Genomic DNA, 11,649 nt, shown 5'->3' with positions numbered 1-11,649 from the left:
CGGCCTTTCAACCCTCCGGAAGGAGCATGGCAGCCCCAGCTGGCACCTAGGCTTCCTGCTGTTTAGGGTCACCATGGTGACAGGGGCAACCTGGGCCACCAAAGGCCAACCCTCCCGGGGATTTGGTGATGGTGACCATCAGTGCCCTGGGAGGTGGCTTCCCATGGGGTGGGACGGTGCAGTCTGTGTTCCCAGCTCACCCCCATGAAGGACTGCCGTGCCGTGTCCACCTGTGCACTAGTGAACCAGCTGCCTGGTGGTCTGACTGCGGAGTCACCGGGTTTCCAGGAAATTCTGCCTCATCCTCTTTACTCTCGCTTCCTCCATTTTTAGTAGGCCCCAGCCCTGGCTGTGTGTAGGCTGAAGAAATAGCCAGAACACCTCCACAGCGGCCACTCTTTACATTGTAGGATTCTGACATTTGACATCAAAGACGCGAGATTCTTTGGAATGAAATAAACACCCTGATTGCTTTAAGTCGGGTAGAATAATAGAGTCATGCCCCACTTCACAGAAGAACGTCGGAGCACCTCAGAGTTTTAGTGACAGTGAGAAAAGGGAACCGCTGAAGGCTGGGGTTTCCTGCACCTGAGGAAACTTCCAGCCACCGCTGTCACTTGGGAAGCCGAGGTCTGTCTGCCAGCCTGAGGACGCTGCCCCAGAACAGTCGGCTGTGCTCCCATCCGGCTCCGGACAGGCCTGGAGGTCTCCCCTGCCAGCGTTGAGGACGTTCGAGCAGTCTCTGCAGATCTTCAAGGTGCTTTAGCACCCACAAAAGCACCCACAGAACCCAACACGTTTCACACATGGGCTACGTGGGCACCGGCTGTGGCAAGGGCTGCTGTTTCCTGTGAAATGAAAAGTATAATATGAATATCCAGGTATTAAAGCAGGCCCTGTCTGGGGCTGAAGAGCAAACCTGCTTTCTCTTGCTAAATTCTGCTTTGATAGCAATATGCCAGCGCGGAATGGGTGCAGCCTTGCTTGGAGCTGGTTTGGTTTGCTTCAGAGCAGAAGCCAAGTGCCACACACTGCAGGGATTGCTGCAGGCATGAAGCCAGGGCGGGGTGTGACCAGTGTACACCAGGGAGAGGCCCAGTGGTTTTTGGTTAGCATTTCTTGCATTTATGACTTTTCTTTTCATCTAGAAAATTCTACCCAAAGAATCTCAATTCCCCTATTTGCAGACAGGTTAGTGTTTCCCACTCCTTACAGAGAGGCAAAGTGAGTCTGATAACTGAGGGACAGAAGCTAGTGCTTCCCACACACGACCTGTGCTAGGACTTCACGGCCTCTCCAAGGTCCACCATTGGCCCAAGGGAAGAAGGCTGCGTTCACAACGCCATCTTTCCAGGACCCTCCTGGCCACAGGAGCACCAGGCATGAGAGCCACAGACATGGAGACAGAGTGGTTGTGGCCTTAATGGGCTTAAGGTCATCAGCCCCCTGTAGCTGGAGGAGCTGGGACTTCAGCTCGAGAATGTCTGGCCTCATGCGAGCCACGGTGGCACGTCACCTCCACAAGGCTCTTCAGAAACCAAGCAAACGAGCGGTTCTCTCTTCAAAGCATCTCACGTCTTTCTCCTGGGTGGCCGGATGTGGCTGGCCTTCGGTGGCTTTTAAGAAAAGCTTTCCCGGCAGAATCTTTTCAAAAGACCTTTCCATGGGGCAACAGGCAGCGCTGCCCAGGGGGTCTCAGGCCCCTAGCACTGTTCTGGGGTCTGCCCTGAGTCTGTCCTTGCCAATTCCTTGACATTTTCCCATAAGGCTCTGCAGGAAAACCTTTGTGCTGCTCCAGTGCTGTCCCCGAGTTCTCATCTGTTTGGTGGCTCCAGCAGGGAGCAGTGGGAGCAGAGGTGTCCTGGAGAGGCCTTTGGGAGATGGAGGAGTGGGTGAAGGACACAGGTCTGGTGGGGCAAGAGACACCTGGTTCTTCAAAGGACGGAAATTCTCCTGCTGCCACCGACGGAGCCTGAAGACATCCTGCCGGTGCAAGATTCTGGTCGCAGAAGGACCCTGCAGTGCGCCTCCACCCTCTCAAGAAGGGAGCAGTCACGGCCACAGAAATGGAAAGTGAGGGTGCCAGGTGTAGGTGAGTCAGTGTGAATGGGGACAGAGTTTCGATTTCACAAGACTGCGTTCTGGACGTGGGGCCTGGTGGGGCTGCCCTCTGGCTGACATAGGCAGCCCTCAACCTGCAGGGGAAGGCGGCGGGCGTGGCGGATGTCCTATTATGGTGTTTTACCCCACACATGAAGGTGTCCTTTTGTGTGTTTCTGTGGTGCTGGGGAGCGAGCCCAGGGGTGCTCTACACTGAGCCGTGTCCCCAGCCCTTTTTAGTTTTGATTTTGAGACAGGGCCTCACTCACTGCCCAGGCTGGCCTTGAAGCTGCTGTCCCCCTGCCTCAGACTCCCCATAGCGGGGATCACAGGTCTGCACACCACAGCTGGTCAGAGGCGTTCTGAAGATGACCACTGTTGAGGAGCCCATGAACTCGTGGCATGTGCTCCGAAAGCCTCTGCAGTCACGTTATATACTTCTCCGTCCCCAGAGAAGCCCAAAGGCAAATGAGGTGTCCACTCACTCTCTGGACCTTGAAGTGAATCAAAAGAGTTGATTAATTTCTTGAGAAATGATTGATTTTAGAGGAGACCCTTTCTCCAGTAAGTGCCTTATATTGTATTTTTATTAGTATTTTCCTAGAAGGCTTTTAGAGAGACCCTGTTTGTTGCTGGATCCAGACCTTCGAAGTTATTGTAAAAACCAAGCTTCTTATTAATAGAGCTGGCTGGCTGCGAGTTGGGTGGGCCCGTCCCTTCGCTCATTGCTCCCACTGGTCTGTTACGCGCCTAGCGTGTGCTGCCGTGAGCGGGGCTCTGAGTCAGCGCAGGAACTCAGGTGAGTGGCCTCACTTGGAGCTTCAAGGGCTGGTGGGGGCACAGACAGGGCACAGGGAGAACAGGGTGCTGGGCCGAGTCGCTGCGTGTGGGAATGCGGGTGCCCTGCGCCATCCTGGGGCTGCACACAAGGGAGGAACCCTGGGACCAGGGAGGCTGGGAGTCCCCCAGGTGGGGGACCTCCACGTGCCTGGCTCAGGAGGAACGGGCACCCAGTGGGTTTGGAAAGAGACACATAAGGTGAGCAGAATTTTGAAGGTGAGAGCACAACTTTCAGATGGTTAGGTGCGTGGGCTGCTCTCTCTAACATGCATGAGATCAGGTTGTTCTCATGTCCTGATCAAGGAGACACCATCTTCATTGCAAAGAGCAGCATCCCACACAAAATTGTGTGTTTTGGGTCATCTTTCCTCTGCCTTTGAAGTGATTCACGACTCGAAGCTAATAAAACACCTTGTTGAAATTAAAAAAAAGAAGAAAAAGAAAGTGATAGTGTTCCTCAGTTGGGACGAGAAGCACGTGGCTCACAGTGAGCCTGGGGCTCCTAGCCGGCAGGGACCCGGCGGACGCAGACAGGGCTGAGGCCTGCTGTCTCACAGGCGAGGCGTGGGCCGTCTCCTTACTAGGGCCGCCAGTCCCACGGAAAGAAACCAAAACCTGCCGCGGTGCCGCGGCCACCACCCCGACTGGCTCTCTGCACTTGCCCTTTGAGTCATTTCCTCATTCGGAGGGATCATTTGGAGAACCAGGGCCTCCCCGGCCCTCTGAGTGCAGCCTTGCAGGGCTCCGTGCGCAGGACGGGGCTGGGGCTGAGACATGTCCCAGAGACGGCTGTCCGCGTGATCCTAAACAAAAATCCTGCTCAGAGACGCGAGACACAGACCAGCCAGAATCACTCTACAGTGTCCCAGGAGGGTTCACTAGACAGTGGCAACCCTCGGACAGAACTGACCTCCCGGACATCCCAGTCACTGAGCACCCGCCGTGCGCATTCTGTGTCGAGACCTCCAGGCATCGGCTCTGGCCCCGAGGGTCCCCGTCTGACTGAGGAGCGAGCAGTGAGGACAGAACTGTCACTCAAAAGCAGCAGCTCGACAGCTGCTCCGACGAGCCAGGCCCTCTGCCGAGTAGTGTAAGATTTGCATCATTTCAACCTGGTAATGGTCCCATGGTGGAGTCTATTGTCCCATGCTATAGAGAGGGACAGAGAGTAGTTAGGTGGTGGGTGGCAGGTTGCAGATCTAAGAAGTGAGGGAGTAGAGTGCTGCCCCCGGGCCCTCAGCCACTAGCCCAGCGGCCTCGGCCTGTGCACATGAACAGAATCAATGACTCAAAATGCCAGGGCCCAGGCCTCCCCTGCTGGACCAATGGAGGCAGCAGGTTTGGGGCTGGCCTCAGCCTCAGGGCTTCTCGAAGCCCCTGAATTCCCTGAGGCTGCTGGGTGTATCAGGAACAAGCCAGGAGCAGAGAGGAGTCTCCATCCAGGGAACAGGCCCACGGGGCAGGAAGGCTGAGCTGAGATTCCCAGTACGACCAGGTCTGCCAGGCTGTAAGGCAACGTGGGCAGCCATAGGATCCCACAGTGGCAGCCCAGTCCCCCACAAGAACCCTGGAGGACACAGGCCTGGGAAGGGGCATGTGGGTCTCCCTGGCCCTCCCTGCCTCCCTGCACGGGTGCCAGCCTGCAAAGACTTTGGGAGGAGTTGCGGTGGGCTCCTTTTATCCCACCTGTGGTCTGCATCCCAGGGGTCAGGTGCCAGAGGACAGTGTTACTTCCATGTGAGCTTCACCTTGCAGAGTCCCAGATCAAATGCCCAACAGCAGGTGGGGGTTGGGAAACACCTTAGTATGGGGGATTCGTCACCACATAGGAAGCATCTATGTTCGGCCTTGAGTTTCTCAAAGTGGCACTTAAAACTGCCCATGCATTCGGATGTGGGGCGCTGATTAGCAGCTGAGAGGGCAGAGGCCCCAGCAGGGGAGACTCCTAGTCACGCCCCCACCTGGTCACAGAGGCCTCCAGCCATGCCGTGCGGCTCGCCCGGAAGGAGAGTAACCTGGGCAGACAGCCCGGCACTGCCGTGGGAGCCGGCGCCTCTTGCCTGTACGTCTTAGCTAAGGGACATGCTCCTGCAGCTCATAACGGGCTGAGGGGGGACCCACCTGGCGGGCAAGCAGCCCGTGGCGCAGGTGGCCTTGCCGTTTTCTATTGCTGACACCCTCAGTGTTGACCTCATGTGTGGCACAGCAAGGGGTGACCTCTGTGGGGAAAGCAGCAGGCGGAGCAGGTGCACCCAGCTGGGCTGGTGGGTGGGGCTTCGGGGAGCCTCCTGCCGTGCTAGGCAGGTGGGGGAGCCCTCGTTGGCCTACCCGCTCTAGGCCTGAACAGAGCGAGAGAGGGGTGGGAGGGAAAGGCACTGGAGCTTCAAGTTCAGGGCACAGTCGACCAGGGACGGGTGAAGAGACCCAGGCTTGCAAGGCCGGACACCTTGCCGCCCCACCGCTCGGCCGTCTGCCCAGCCCCAGCAATTGCTCTGTGTCCTTCTCCAAGCTGCGCTCAGCATCAGGCTGGAAAGGGCCCTTTCAAATGCAGTTTGACGTCTTGCGTTGTGTGTTTCTCCCAGAACATCAAAGTGCTGTGCCTTTTTCTTCGGAGCTGGGCAAGTAAAGAATCTAGATCTCAAAATAGATCCCAAAGTATCTGTACTTTGAAACTAAAAATGTTCCAGAGGCAATTTTGAGAAATTTAGAAGGAAAGTGCTTCTCAGAATAAACTAGGGAACCAACTACTCTTCTTGGGCATAATGTATCCTCTATCAAGAAGTAAGATTTTGTAGACACAGAAGCGCTAGGAGCTGAATGGGAGCTGAGCACACACGACAGCCACCTAGCTGCCTGACCTCTTCAAACCTGAGTGTGAGGGCTGCCGCCGCACGTCCTCGCTGTCTCTGAGAAGACAGCACCTCTTGGATCTGTGAGCAGAGGCACGGAAGGGACGGGTGACTTGCTGCGACCACGCAGGTTGCAACTCCAGCTGTCAGGCTCCCTGCTTCCCTGAGCATCCAGCAAACCCCATCTCTTCTTCTCAGCCGGGCGGTTAGGTTGTCATTTGTCAGGACGTTGTAAAAGAGCAGGTGAGCAGGTCCAAACTGGCGCGTGCGACTGCACGCGCAGCCCGCGGAACTCTCCCGGCGGCTCTGCTCTCCTGGAGGCGCGCTCAAGCCGCCAGCCGCAGCCAACGTGGCCGAGCCAAGCAAGGAGGTGGCGGTGCTGGTGCGGCGGGTGGTGAAGGACATGACCAACGCCTTCAGGAGGAACCCGCATGGAGATGAAATCGGCTGATCCCATGCCCTGAAGCAAGGAATAACCGGAGTCCCATGGTCCTGGTTGAAAACAAACTTGGTGTGGTACCGAATGAGAAAGCAGTGGCTGAACAAAGATGAAGTGATAGATGTCACGCGTACTCTGCTGCTTTTAAACCCAGACTTTACCACAGCATGGAAGGTGAGGAAAGAGCTGATCCTCTCTGGCACTTTAAATCCAATTAAGGACTTACATCTAGGAAAACTGGCCTTAACTAAGTTTCCAAAGAGTCCAGAAACATGGATTCACAGGCGATGGGTGCTACAGCACCTAATTCAGGAAACTTCCTTGCCTTCCTTTGTGACCAAAGGAAACTTGGGAACAATTCCTGCAGAGAGGACACAGCGACTAATACAAGAAGAGATGGAAGTCTGTGGCGAAGCAGCAGGGAGATACCCAGGCAATCATAATGCCTGGTCTCATCGCATCTGGGTTTCACAACACTTGGCCAAGCTAGATGTCAAGGAGTCATGTTTTCTACCTTCAACATCACTTAAACGGTAGGTTTCCTCACAGCATGACCCAGCTGCCACCTGCAGACAGCCCTGGCGAGACTTTGAGTGACTTGCACCTCATGGCAGCAGATCCTCGGCTGTCTCAGGCAATGGAAATAGATGGACTGAATGACTCATTATACGGACTGAATAGCAAGCAAGGCCATTCCCAGGAAACCAAACGCTTGAAACGGACCCCAGCTCCAGATTCTTTGGGCCTAGAAATGGAGCACAGGTTCATTGATCAAGTATTGTCCACTTGCCGGAACATAGAGCAAGCCAGGTATGCCAAAGCATACAGGAAATGGCTAGTCAGTCACTTTGAGTCAGTGAAAGTGGATTAAACCTGTAAGGGTCCCCTTTCAGTGCAATATTGCTGTCTTTCTTATTGACATAGTTGCATGGACTGTTTGTTATCACTGGCTAACTATGTGTTCCTCATCTTTAGGTTAAAAGTCCATAGGAAACCTTTCAAACTTTATTTATTTTATTAAGAAGTGGCATTCCTTTGGGGATCAATAGTTGTATAACTCCTTCCTACGAAAAAGTGAGTCTTAAATTTTTTCTTTTAACTCCTCATCTTTTGTATTTCTATATATATGGGGCTTCTTACTCCATTCTTATAATTGGTTCACATATGCATCCACCCACCTCACTTTGATTGCTATATAGGCAGATTTTTTTAAATTAAAAATTTATGTTGTAGTTCAGCTTATAAACATTAATACAGATGCAGAAGAACTTAATTTATTTTCAGAATCAAATGGCTATATATTTGGATATATGAAAATATATATCAGTTCTGTTTTTCTAGCACATTCTACTCAAGTTACAGACTAATAACCAAAGTCAGAAGTATTAAAAATGTATATGAAAAATGCTTCCAATGTAACCCATTTTTAAATGGTTATTTAAAAACAAAATCTAATTTAAGAGTTTATGTAAGTGTAGTACTGGAAAATTATTGTTATTACTAGCTTTGATAGATTGTTTTTTACCTCATATTTGGTATATGCCAAAACAGTCATATCAACCCTGATAAAATAATTTTTTTTAAAAAACCCAGGGGGGAAAAAAAAAAATAAAAAAGCAGGTGAGCAGCTGGTCAAGGAAGCAGGTCGCACCCCAGCAGCCATGCTTGCACGGGGCCCTCGCACGGCAGTCCTCTTCTCTGCAGTCTGAACCACAGGTGCCACGCGGTTTGCATATAACCCGGGTGGAGGGATCCAGGGTCCTGAGGTCGGAGCTGGGAGGCTCTGCTCCCTGCCTCCTGCCTCTGGGGCTGTTGAACACCCTCCGGTAGGAGGGGTGAAGGCCGAGTTGGAAGCCCGGGTTGGAGAGGCAGTAGACAGCAGGGTTCAGCACGCTGTGCGGGGGAGGCTGCAGCGGCCTCGGCCACGTGCGCCGAGGCTTGCAGGACATCGTAGCTTTGTGACCCTCGGAAGATGTGCATGAGCACCCTGGCCAGGACACTGGACAGAAAGCACAGTCCCAAGAGCAGCAGCAGAGCAGTGGCCGGCACCTTGGCCTGGCGAAGCCTGGGCTGCTGGTCTGGCGTGCGGACCCTTCTCTGCAGGCTCCTGATGATGCTGGTGCTGCAGGACGAGGTGAGGCTGGAGGGAAGGAGGAGCTGAAGGAAGAAGAGCACCTCCTGCCAGGGGCGTGGGGCCTCCCACGGAGCAGAAGCTGGGGCGCTCGGTGGCGTTCTGGGGAGCCTTGGGGACCGGCATGCTTTGGTGGATGGGGGAGCCAGCAGAAGCCACATGAGGCTGGACATGCCCGCGGCTGCCCTAGGGGACAGAAGCTGAACTTGAGCTGAGGTGGAGCACACGCAGGCACCGGTCCAAGGCCACTGCAGCCAGGAAGACCAGCCCAGCCAGGAAGGCCACCCCACTTCATGGCTGAAGAGCAGCGGAAGAGCAGAGCCTGGCAGGCCGTGGGCAGAGGCCCCGGGCCCTGTGTTTCAGGTGGGAAGCCGCGTGGGAGGGCAGGCAGATGGCCCGCAGCAGGTCTGCCCCCACCTGGTCGAACAGGTACACGGCGTGAGGCTTCCACACCTTGAGGCGGAAGAACGTCCACAGGGCAGCAGCGTCGCCGGCAGGCCCATCACACGCTCCAGGGTCAGCAGCACAGCCACTGCAGTCTCCACTGCGCGCTGGAGGCGGATCAGCTGGGGCCCGCCATGGCCCCGGCCACACTGTGCTGGAGGACGGCCACAGGGGCCAAACCCAGGGAGAGCTTGCTCCACACTCCAAGAGAAGAGAAAGGACTTTTTCCTGCCACAGAGCAGGCAAGTTCTGCATTTCCCCAGCAAGAAAAATGCTGAACTAGCAGTGGGACAGAGCCCAGAGTGACCCACAATGCACCTGAGAAGGCTCAGCGGGGCCGGGGAAGCCCCTGGCTGCTGGGCTGTTTGGTTTCACCCTAAAAGCAGGAAATCGTGTTTCACTTTACATCATTGGATACCAAAGCTGAGGCCACGATGTCCTGAGAAAGTCCTGTGAATGGAGCTGTGTGCTCCAGCCACCAAAGAAGGAACCAGGATGCTCACCGTCGTGAAGACTCTGTGTCTGCACACTCTTAAAATAGGACCAACAGAACCTTGTTCTCTCCTGAGTATGCTTCCTGGAGAAGAGTCCTACTGCTCCTCATGGTTAAGCAACCTCTGGTGACCTGTCCAGGCTCCTTTGCAACACTAGGTCCAATCTTGTTCCCACAATGCTGTGAAAGAGAACCTGGGTTGTCCTGGTCACTTTGCAGCTGACCTTTCTCACATGTCCTGTTGAAAGTCAAAGAAAGTTCTGTTTTATTTTCTTCTGCTGAGGAGTTTTCCTGCCTGCTACACAACCTGGATCAGGATCCAGACCATCAGGCCTGGGCTGCGATCTGCACACAACGCCCAATCAGCGGTTGCTCAAGACCCACGAGCTCCCCTGAGGCCAGGTCCCTGAGCTCAGGGACTCCCCAGGGAAGACAGGATACACGGGACCAGAGCCGGTAACCGCCTAGACACCAATGCCATACTGACCCACGTCTTGCCCAGTCACCCTTGGCTCTTACCCATGGTCAACTCTAGGTCACCTGCCTTCCCTCTGTTGACCTAACTCCTCCTGGTCCTTACCCATGGTCAACTCTAGGTCACCTGCCTTCCCTCTGTTGACCTAACTCCTCCTGGTCCTTACCCATGGTCAACTCTAGGTCACCTGCCTTCCCTCTGTTGACCTAACTCCTCGTGGTCCTTACCCGTGGTCAACTCTAGGTCACCTGCCTTCCCTCTGTTGACCTAACTCCCCTGGTCCTTACCCATGGTCAACTCTAGGTCACCTGCCTTCCCTCTGTTGACCTAACTCCTCCTGGTCCTTACCCGTGGTCAACTCTAGGTCACCTGCTCCTTCCCTCTGTTGACCTAACTCCTCGTGGTCCTTACCCATGGTCAACTTTAGGTCACCTGCTCCTTCCCTCTGTTGACCTAACTCCCCTGGTCCTTACCCATGGTCAACTCTAGGTCACCTGCCTTCCCTCTGTTGACCTAACTCCTCCTGGTCCTTACCCATGGTCAACTCTAGGTCACCTGCCTTCCCTCTGTTGACCTAACTCCCCTGGTCCTTACCCATGGTCAACTCTAGGTCACCTGCCTTCCCTCTGTTGACCTAACTCCTCCTGGTCCTTACCCATGGTCAACTCTAGGTCACCTGCCTTCCCTCTGTTGACCTAACTCCCCTGGTCCTTACCCATGGTCAACTCTAGGTCACCTGCCTTCCCTCTGTTGACCTAACTCCTCGTGGTCCTTACCCATGGTCAACTCTAGGTCACCTGCCTTCCCTCTGTTGACCTAACTCCTCCTGGTCCTTACCCATGGTCAACTCTAGGTCACCTGCCTTCCCTCTGTTGACCTAACTCCTCCTGGTCCTTACCCGTGGTCAACTCTAGGTCACCTGCTCCTTCCCTCTGTTGACCTAACTCCTCGTGGTCCTTACCCATGGTCAACTCTAGGTCACCTGCTCCTTCCCTCTGTTGACCTAACTCCTCCTGGTCCTTACCCATGGTCAACTCTAGGTCACCTGCCTTCCCTCTGTTGACTTAACTCCTCTTGGTCCTTACCCATGGTCAACTCTAGGTCACCTGCTCCTTCCCTCTGTTGACCTAACTCCCCTGGTCCTTACCCATGGTCAACTCTAGGTCACCTGCTCCTTCCCTCTGTTGACCTAACTCCCCTGGTCCTTACCCGTGGTCAACTCTAGGTCACCTGCTCCTTCCCTCTGTTGACCTAACTCCCCTGGTCCTTACCCATGGTCAACTCTAGGTCACCTGCCTTCCCTCTGTTGACCTAACTCCTCCTGGTCCTTACCCATGGTCAACTCTAGGTCACCTGCTCCTTCCCTCTGTTGACCTAACTCCCCTGGTCCTTACCCATGGTCAACTCTAGGTCACCTGCTCCTTCCCTCTGTTGACCTAACTCCCCTGGTCCTTACCCGTGGTCAACTCTAGGTCACCTGCCTTCCCTCTGTTGACCTAACTCCTCCTGGTCCTTACCCATGGTCAACTCTAGGTCACCTGCCTTCCCTCTGTTGACCTAACTCCTCCTGGTCCTTACCCATGGTCAACTCTAGGTCACCTGCCTTCCCTCTGTTGACCTAACTCCTCGTGGTCCTTACCCGTGGTCAACTCTAGGTCACCTGCCTTCCCTCTGTTGACCTAACTCCCCTGGTCCTTACCCATGGTCAACTCTAGGTCACCTGCCTTCCCTCTGTTGACCTAACTCCTCCTGGTCCTTACCCGTGGTCAACTCTAGGTCACCTGCCTTCCCTCTGTTGACCTAACTCCCCTGGTCCTTACCCGTGGTCAACTCTAGGTCACCTGCTCCTTCCCTCTGTTGACCTAACTCCTCGTGGTC

General features: G+C 54.6%; 1 pseudogene across 1 annotated transcript; it reads left to right on the top strand.

Annotated features, from left to right (window-relative positions):
- The first annotated feature begins 4,923 nt into the window (after window positions 1-4,923).
- On the top strand, window positions 4,924-7,064 carry LOC306666886 (protein prenyltransferase alpha subunit repeat-containing protein 1-like; annotated as a pseudogene). The gene is made up of 2 exons: window positions 4,924-4,950; window positions 6,073-7,064. The product of its transcript is annotated as a protein prenyltransferase alpha subunit repeat-containing protein 1-like (transcript).
- Window positions 7,065-11,649: the final 4,585 nt, after the last annotated feature.

This window comes from Sciurus vulgaris, assembly GCF_902686455.1.
Source record: "Sciurus vulgaris genome assembly, chromosome: 7".
In the NCBI taxonomy this organism is placed as follows: domain Eukaryota; kingdom Metazoa; phylum Chordata; class Mammalia; order Rodentia; family Sciuridae; genus Sciurus; species Sciurus vulgaris.
The sequence above is the reverse complement of the archived record's forward strand: the minus strand, read 5'-3'. Positions and strand labels throughout refer to the sequence as shown.